Below are 10000 nucleotides of genomic sequence, written 5' to 3'. Positions count from 1 at the left end.
ACTCCAAATGACGAGCTACATACACACTTCTGCTGGGTGGGGTTCCTGACCTCCCATAGTGGGCAGGGGGGTGGGGGGGGGGGGTACATACTGTGTCTTCTATCCCCTTATTTCTGTTTTCCAACATGCTTTCTGATTCTGTCTTAGTCTTGGAATGAGATTACTTGGTTTTGTCTTGTCCCTGGCCTGGGTCCTGGCTGGGAGCAAAACAGTCAAATGCATAGTTATAGTTTTGGGAGATGATATTTTTTCCTTGTAAATCATCTCTCTGTTATGTATTATTATATTTGTTATTTTGAATGTATAATATAAGCATTTGAGTGTATTCCTCTTTGTTGGATTTTGTGCTTGTGTCCGGATGAGACTTATAGGTGATCTCAAACTATGTACATTGGTGGTATGCTCTTGGAATCTACATCGGATCCCTATTTGTTCCCAGTTCCCCTATGTCTTACTTTTTCTTGGGTGCTTTAATTGTAATTCTAGAACTTTTTATTATCCCATTTTCTTCCTTTTTACTGGCGTTGATATAACCTAAATGTTTTGGAAGCGCCGTAAAACCCTTAAAAACAAAACAAACAAAAAAACAAAAACAAAAAAAACGATCCCTATTTGTTCCCAGTTCCCCTATGTCTTACTTTTTCTTGGGTGCTTTAATTGTAATTCTAGAACTTTTTATTATCTCATTTTCTTCCTTTTTACTGGCGCTGATATAACCTAAATGTTTTGGAAGCGCCGTAAAACCCTTAAAAACAAACAAAACAAAAAACGATCCCTATTTGTTCCCAGTTCCCCTATGTCTTACTTTTTCTTGGATGCTTTAATTGTAATTCTAGCACTTTATACTATCCCATTTTCTTCCTTTTTACTGGCGCTAATACAACCTAAAAGACTGGAGGCGGCGGAAATGTGGTTTTACAGAAGAATGATGAGGGTGTCATGGGTGGAAAGGAAAAGAAATGAAGAAATTTTAGAAATGGCAAACAGAAAAAGATCACTGATAACAAAAATCATCAAACGCCAAATTTAATTTTTAGGACACATTATCCGCCACCCTGGTTTGGAAGTACTCGCCTTGACTGGAAAGATGAATGGAAAAAGAATAAGAGGAAGACAAAGAATAAATTATTTGAAAGGGATAAGAGCTTGGACAGATGAAGCTGAGAAAGGTGGCGCTGCTTTAATAGAATTGGCAAGAGATAGATCAGCTTGGCGGAAGATGACCTCCGACGTCTGCTTCAGATATGGAACTACATGATGATGATGAATACAACCTAAATGTGTTGCAAGCGCCGTAAAACCCTTAAAAACAAAATCAAACATACACCCTCCCGATGATTTAGGAACCAAAAGAGTGGAAAGTTGATGTAACGGTTTTTCTTTTCTATTTAAAGTTTTAACACGTGGAGGACATCTAATGATGGCGTAGGTTAGGTCTCAAGTTTGTGCGGCCATGTGGTCTAGTGGTATGAAACACGCTTTCGGTTCGGAAGGTCCTGGATTCGAGCCTCGCTCCAACGACAACTCACTAGACGCTACACAAACCTTTAAAAATGACGTCAAACTGCCAGTCCTGGAGGGTTCATGTTGTTGAAATATCAATGAACGTCATTAGTTTTTGTACTGCAATTAGTTACTATCTTTTATCATAGAGTTAAGTCCGTTGGTTATTGACATTAGAGTGTTTCAGCATATCATAATTTTGGACTTAGTATTAGACTTAGACCTTAATTTATCACGTGATCGCTTATTATAGAAAGGGAATTCCTTTGTGACGAGTGCAAAAGTTTGTCACTTTGTTGTCGAAATTATTGTGTCCGATTCGCACCCTAGACGTATATTTATGATGCAGTTGGCTTAAAAAAGGTTAGTACCATTTAGAATTATTGATTTATGTCGATTATTTGTCATCACAAACCTATGTATGTAATGCATTATGTATGAATTTCTTTGGGGTCCAGTAACAACCTCCTGAGTTAGTAGAGCTTAAGGAAACAAGTGATTTCATTGGTTGAACTATTGAATACAACTCACGATTTGTTTTCTTTTTTGCAAAAGACTGGCCTTTTGACGTCATTTTTTGGTCAGTGTCAGGCTATAACTTTACGATGGCTACGGTGAAACCCTTTCCACAAAGACATAACGTCTGACCAACAAGAAAACTGATAAAGTTCGTACAGAACATGTCACGAAAACACACTGGTCACCAATCGAGTACGGTACATGTTCACCATTCATAAATTATGTTCATTGCGAGGCGTTTTGAAGGTAATAATGTAAAATATAACATCTAAACTTCTTTCAATATCTTCATTGTGCAATCTTACTCGTTAAATCCATTTTATTATCAATTTTTGTGAATGTAGAAATCATAGCAGCAAGCTACGCCTTTGGTTTTCAAAATTATTTAATTTGCTGAGTCATATTGAATCCAAGTTGGCGATGTTTGTTAGTGAATAGCGCGCATAAATCTCGAGAAAAGTAAACCCTAGCAGTGCCTGTGCGCGAATTCAGTGATCGTAATCACAACAGAATTCAGTGCGTAAATTGTTAATGTAAAACATCAAAATGGTCACTAATACTAAACCCTTCGTTTTTTTTTTATATACCTTAAATAGGGAAAATCCCAAACTATGGTATTGTGACAAATGCAAAACATACTGCTTAACGTCACTAACAATTCTAGACTGCGAGCCAATAGTCTTCAACAGTAGTAACGTCACTTCGTTCCTAATGACGCATGGTAACTTAGTAACACTGGCTCTAAACTATAGGAACAATGGCGGATGCCGTATGAAATATTTCTCCGGCGAGCTTAAACGCGTATCCAGAGGAAATAAAACCCCATCAATTTGATCATGTTTTGACTTTTACACATTCCGATCACAAGGCGTATGAAAAGGGAATGAAAAGTTCTAGCCAGCATGAAGAATAAAAAGTAATGATTTTCTTTGTTTAGAACCAAGATGGCCGCCATTGCCGGGCGCGTGACATCAGACTACTGAATCCAAAGGATGTGAATATCTACACGTCAACGCGTGCGCACGGGTTGTGGATTGGACTATAGGGAATGAGATTAGCGGAAGAATAGCGTCCCTTGATTGGACGTCACCCATAGTCTGCGAGGACGAGAGACGCATGCGCACAACCAACATGACGTTCTCTCTCTAATAACTTTTCCGCCGGTCACAGGCTATGGGTGACGTCCAATCAAGGGACGCTACTCTTCCTCTAATCTCATTCCTTATAGACTCTCTCTCAATCAAGCTATACACGTTCAAGTTAACACATAGTCTTGTTTGTTGGTTAGATTGATATGACGTTAACTAGTGAGTATTTTACTTAAACGGATGTGCGGCACTAATGTAGTTTGTTGTGTTCAAAGCATTCATATTGCTGAACGAACATCGACTGGTCGGACAGTCCGAGTCATTTGGAGTTAATGGTTGTTAGATACCCTCTACTACGTGTTTATCAACCAGTATATTTTGATGAATCAAAATGTGGCATTTGTGACACTCCCTCTAGTTCGCTCGGACAAATATTATAGCCGCTCGGACAAATATTATATCCAGTTGTTATCAAAGAACAGAATAACTTGAAGTTGACATCCTTCTGCTCTTTGCAATTGCTTTTTTTCTGGATAACTATGTGTGTGATTAGTTTTCACTAGATTCGCTTATTCAGATTATAAAACGTTAAAGGTTATACAACATTTTCTGTAATGGTAAGATTAATCAGGCGTGTAGAACTAGTGAGTATTTTACTTGTGGGTTTTGAAGTCTAAGGTAGCCGTGAGCCGTATTCATTGAAGTTCTAAGATAACACTTTTTGTGTTCATTTACTTTGATAGATAGGGAAACATATCGTTTGTAAAGACCTAGGGATGTTTTTTTTTACTACCCGATAAAGAATTGAAACAGCTTAAATACCAGATCTGATAGAAACATCTTGATTTCGTCATAGTTTTTCATTACTATTCAAGTTTTTTTTGTGGTGAAAATTTCAGGAAGATGCTATGGAAGATGCTATATCTAAGTCGTTACAACACAGTCGGGCAGAAAGCTGGCTTAAGCAATTTTTAAGTGTTTTTTTTTCTCCCAATTTATTTCTCAAAAATCGCTCGAGTCTCCGTCTTTACAAACAACGCGACGGCATTGTAACCACGTATAGCATCCTCCTGAAATTTTGAGAGATGAAGAGAGTAGGAAAGTGCCAGAACACAATAGAGAATGAAATTTTCGCGGCGGTGATGGGGGTTTGAACCAGCGACCTTACTGGTACGACAACTCCGCCTGGCCGGGGAGAACGTGACTCTACCGTATGAACTATCCACTTCGAGTTTAATATAGTAGAATAAATATTCGAACAAATGTGTATGAAAGGTGCCGGTGTAAGATAAAGATCCAAACAAGTGTGTATGAAAGATGCCGGTGTATGATAAAGACGGTGTATGATAAATATCTAAACAAGTGTGTATGAAAGGTACCGGTGTATGATAAAGACGGTGTATGATAAAGATCTAAACAAGTGTGTATGAAAGGTGCCTGTGTAAGATAAAGATCCAAACAAGTGTGTATGAAAGATGCCGGTGTATGATAAAGATCTAAACAAGTGTGTATGAAAGGTACCGGTGTATGATAAAGACGGTGTACGATAAAGATCCAAAACAAGTGTGTATGAAAGGTGCCGGTGTAAGATAAAGATCCAAACAATTGTGTATGAAAGGTACCGGTGTAAGATAAAGATCCAAACAAGTGTGTATGAAAGGTGCCGGTGTAAGATAAAGATCCAAACAATTGTGTGTATGAAAGGTGGCGGTGTAAGATAAAGATCCAAACAATTGTGTATGAAAGGTACCGGTGTTAGATAAAGATCCAAACAAGTGTGTATGAAAGGTGCCGGTGTAAGATAAAGATCCAAACAATTGTGTGTATGAAAGGTGGCGGTGTAAGATAAAGATCCAAACAAGTGTGTATGAAAGGTACCGGTGTAAGATAAAGATGCAGACAAGGGTGTATGAAAGGTACCGGTGTAAGATAAAGATGCAGACAAGTGTGTATGAAAGGTGTCGGTGTAAGATAAAGATCCGGACAAGGGTGTATGAAAGGTACCGGTGTAAGATAAAGATCCGAACATGTGTGTATGAAAGGTGTCGGTGTAAGATAAAGATCCGAACAAGTGTCTAAGAAAGGTGACGGTGTAAGATAAAGATCCAAACAAGTGTGTATGAAAGGTACCGGTCTAAGATAAAGATCCGAAAAAGTGTGTATGAAAGCTACCGGTGAAAGATAAAGATGCAGACAAGGGTGTATGAAAGGTACCGGTGTAAGATAAAGATGCAGACAAGTGTGTATGAAAGGTGTCGGTGTAAGATAAAGATCCGGACAAGGGTGTATGAAAGGTACCGGTGTAAGATAAAGATCCGAACATGTGTGTATGAAAGGTGTCGGTGTAAGATAAAGATCCAAACAAGTGTATGAAAGGTGTCGGTGTAAGATAAAGACCTAAACAAGTGTGTATGAAAGGTGTCGGTGTAAGATAAAGATCTAAACAAGTGTGTATGAAAGGTACCGGTGTAAGATAAAGATCCAAACAAGTGTGTATGAAAGGTGTCGGTGTAAGATAAAGATCCAAACAAGTGTGTATGAAAGGTGTCGGTGTAAGATAAAGATCCAAACAAGTGTGTATGAAAGGTACCGGTGTAAGATAAAGATGCAGACAAGGGTGTAAAAGGTACCGGTGTAAGATAACGATGCAGACAAGTGTGTATGAAAGGTACCGGTGTAAGATAAAGATGCAGACAAGTGTGTATGAAAGGTACCGGTGTAAGATAAAGATGCAGACAAGGGTGTATGAAAGGTGTCTGTGTAAGATAAAGATCCAAACAAGTGTGTATGAAAGGTACCAGTGTAAGATAAAGATGCAGACAAGGGTGTATGAAAGGTACCGGTGTAAGATAAAGATGCAGACAAGTGTGTATGAAAGGTACCGGTGTAAGATAAAGATCCGAACAAGTGTGTATGAAAGGTGTCGGTGTAAGATAAAGATTCAAACAAGTGTGTATGACAGGTGTCGGTGTAAGATAAAGATCTAAACAAGTGTGTATGAAAGGTGTCGGTGTAAGATAAAGATCCGGACAAGTGTGTATGAAAGGTGTCGGTGTTAGATAAAGATCCACACAAGTGTGTATGAAAGGTGCCGGTGTAAGATAAAAATGCAGACAAGTGTGTATGAAAGGTACCGGTGTAAGATAAAGATCCGGACAAGTGTGTATGAAAGGTGTCGGTGTTAGATAAAGATCCACACAAGTGTGTATGAAAGGTGCCGGTGTAAGATAAAGATGCAGACAAGTGTGTATGAAAGGTACCGGTGTAAGATAAAGATGCAGACAAGTGTGTATGAAAGGTACCGGTGTAAGATAAAGATCCGAACAAGTGTGTATGAAAGGTGTCGGTGTAAGATAAAGATCCAAACAAGTGTGTATGACAGGTGTCGGTGTAAGATAAAGATCTAAACAAGTGTGTATGAAAGGTGTCGGTGTAAGATAAAGATCCGGACAAGTGTGTATGAAAGGTGTCGGTGTTAGATAAAGATCCACACAAGTGTGTATGAAAGGTGCCGGTGTAAGATAAAGATGCAGACAAGGGTGTATGAAAGGTACCGGTGTAAGATAAAGATCCAAACAATTGTGTATGAAAGGTACCGGTGTAATATAAAGATGCAGACAAGTGTGTATGAAAGGTACCGGTGTAAGATAAAGATCCAAACAATTGTGTATGAAAGGTACCGGTGTAATATAAAGATCCAAACAAGTGTGTATGAAATGTGTCACTCGAGGTCGACTGATTTTTTGGGATGACACCTTTCATACACACTTGTTCAAATCTTTATCTTACACCATCAGTGCCTGCTCGTTAATTTCTTAATTTAATACAGTAGATAGCGCTCAACATGCATATCGTATACATGCATATCATCCCTTAATTGAGCCCGTTGATGTCTCACGCTTTGATTGAAAACTCACTCAAGCCTAAGATGGTTCGATGATCAAAGTTGGCAGACACTAATTATTTAGCAGGCTGAACGACCGTTGACAAACATGATCATTGATCCAGTTTTCTGGAGCATTTTAGTATGGGACCACAGCAGATATTGGTATTTTTCTTTCTTGCTTTGTCTAGCATATTTCATACACACTTGTTCAGATCTCTATAATACTGTATTAAACTTGATCTTGTGTTTTTATATATATAGTATGCGCTTGGCTAAGAATCTCACAATATTCCATCCCGAAATATAATAAGAAATCAACACACACAACTTTCTGTAACCTCAAACGTTTATAGCATGGTTAATACAGTTTAGTGGTGGTTAGAGAATTCAACTCCAATCACAGTACCTACTTATCATTTCCATTTGTGTGAAGTTAGTTGGCTTTCAACTTTTAATTTATTTTTGACTTTCGTGTTGTGTTCGATGTCCATTCTATGGTTTACAGTCACGTGATATTATCCAAATTAGCACAAAGTCTGTTGTTATTATTATTATTATTATTATTATTATTATTATTATTATTATTATTATTATTATTATATTATTGTTGTTATTAATTATTATTATTATTATTATTATTATTATTATTATTATTATTATTATTATTATTATTATTATTATTATTAATATTATTATTATTATTACTAGGATGATGATGATGATGATGTTGATAATGGTGATGATGTTGATGATGATGCTGATTATTATTATTCTTATCGTTATAATTATTATTATTATTGTTATTATTATTAATTATTATTATTATTATTATTATTATTATTATTATTATTATTATTATTATTATTATTATTATTATTATTATTATTATTATCGTTATTATAATCATGATTATTATCATTATTATCATTCTTAACATTATTATTATTATTATTATTATTATTATTATTATTATTATTATTATTATTATTATTATTATTATTATTATTATTATTATTATTATTATTATTATTATTATTATTATTATTATTATTATTATTATTAATATTATTCATATTATTATCATTGTAATAATCATCATCATCATTATCATCACCATCAATATTTTTTATCCATCTGGTTTACCTTGACATCATACCGTTTTGAGAATGTTAAAGAGATATGTAACTCGTCGCCTCGATACGTTATTACGTAGGGATGGACCAGATGGTGAACTTTGACCTTCAAGTTAAAAGGATTAGAGATTTTCCAATAATTTTTATTTCTTCCGCCTGATAGAACAACAACAACAACCAAATGTTGACAAAAGTCTCCTATTTCTGGTTATAGATAGTATGCGCTTGGCTAAGAAACTCACAACATTGCCATCCGGAAGTATAATGGACCAACAAAACTATGTGTAACCTTAATCGTTTACAGTCTGATCAATACAGTTTAGTGAGAATTACTCATATACTCGGATGGCAAAAAACAAAAACAGAGACCCGAGTGACGCCAACTTCGTTCTATCTATAGATAGTATGCGCTTGGCTAAGAAGCTCATAACATTGCCATCCGGAAGTATAACGGACCAACACACAAAACGGTGTGTATCCATGAACGTTTATAGTCGGGTTAATACAGTTCAGTGAGCATTACTCATAAACGCGGATGGCAAAAAACAATAACAAAGGCCTGAGTGACGTCATCTGCATACTATCTATTGTAGTGGGGTCAATGTTAGTCAGGACGCCAGAGGTTATGTGGTCTAGTGGTATGACACTCGCTTTCGGATCGGAAGGTCCTGAGACCGAGCCTCGCTAGGCGCATAGTTGACTCATTGGAAAAGACTCTTTATTCACATTCTCTAACCGTATTTCGGTTGTAAAATAAGTACCTGGCCATTAACAGCGTTGTCTCTGCGGTTGGAAAAAAAATTGTAATATCGCTTTACAGGCGTCATGTCCCTTTCTACATGTTAAATGTTGCTGTTGGTTAGGGACCCTTTGTAAATTACTTTGAACACGTGTTGTGGATATTGCACTATATAGATAGTGTGAGCTTGGCTAAGAAGCTCAAAACATTGCCATCCGGAAGTATAACGGACCAACACACAAAATTATGTGTAACCTTGAACGTTTTTAGTCTGGTTGATACACTTTAGTGAGAAATAATCATAAACGCGGATGGCAAAAAAAGCAACAACAAAGCCTTAAATGAGGTCAACTTCATAATATCTATAGATAGTTCTAAGATGACGTCACTAAGGCCTTTGTTTTTTTTTTTTTTTGCTATCCGCGGTTGTGAGTTGTTCTCACTAAACTGTATTAACCAGACTATAAAAGTTCATGGTTACACAGAGTTTGTGTGTTGGTCGGTTATACTTCCGGATGGCAATGTTGTGAACTCCTTGGCCAAGCGCATTCTATCTATATAAGCTCAAGACTTTTTATTCCTTGTTAAATGGTCAGGTGACCTCTTATTGCTCTGCCCGCCTGGCTAGCCATTGGCATGGGTGCTTCTTGTTACTGTTATCTTACAGAACGAGTCTCGGGTGCATTTTAGTTGAAACTAGGAGAATGTTTATTCTCAGTGGTTCTTTAGTTTTGACAATCACATGTTTATAAATTGTAGTGGTGCGGTAGTAGTAGTAGTAGTAGTAGTAGTAGTAGTAGTAGTAGTAGTAGTAGTAGTAGTAGTAGTAGTAGTAGTAGTAGTAGTAGTAGTAGTAGTAGTATCGTTTGGCTACGCTTCTATGTTCAAGGTATCAATCCAGGTTCGGAAGTCATCATCATATTTGTTGATGGTTTCAAATCCCCCTTTAAGTTTTGTCTCTGGGCAATCTAGTACGAGGTGGTTTGCATCTTGTGGTGCTTGGTTGCACTTTGGGCATGTTGGTGATTCTTGGAGCCCCCATTTGTACATGTTGTCGTTCAGACAAGGCTTGCCTTTTCCTGACCCACACTTCTAATCATGAAAGTGGTGCGGTTATGTGGTCTTTCGCTTT

The 10000-nt window shown here is 36.9% G+C and overlaps 1 protein-coding gene across 1 annotated transcript in view; it reads left to right on the top strand.

Annotated features, from left to right (window-relative positions):
- Positions 1 to 1791: 1791 nt before the first annotated feature.
- LOC144975405 (galactoside alpha-(1,2)-fucosyltransferase 1-like) overlaps positions 1792 to 10000 on the top strand; it is a 17044-nt gene continuing 8835 nt past the window's right edge. Inside the window, exon 1 of the mRNA XM_078919435.1 lies at positions 1792 to 1866. The gene's annotated coding sequence lies outside the window, so the exon portion shown is untranslated. The remainder of the gene's footprint in view (positions 1867 to 10000) is intronic.

The sequence above is a fragment of the Berghia stephanieae genome, chromosome 6 (assembly GCF_034508935.2).
Source record: "Berghia stephanieae isolate SIO BIC M18660-M18661 chromosome 6, UCSD_Bste_1.3, whole genome shotgun sequence".
Classification (NCBI taxonomy): domain Eukaryota; kingdom Metazoa; phylum Mollusca; class Gastropoda; order Nudibranchia; family Aeolidiidae; genus Berghia; species Berghia stephanieae.
The sequence above is the reverse complement of the archived record's forward strand: the minus strand, read 5'-3'. Positions and strand labels throughout refer to the sequence as shown.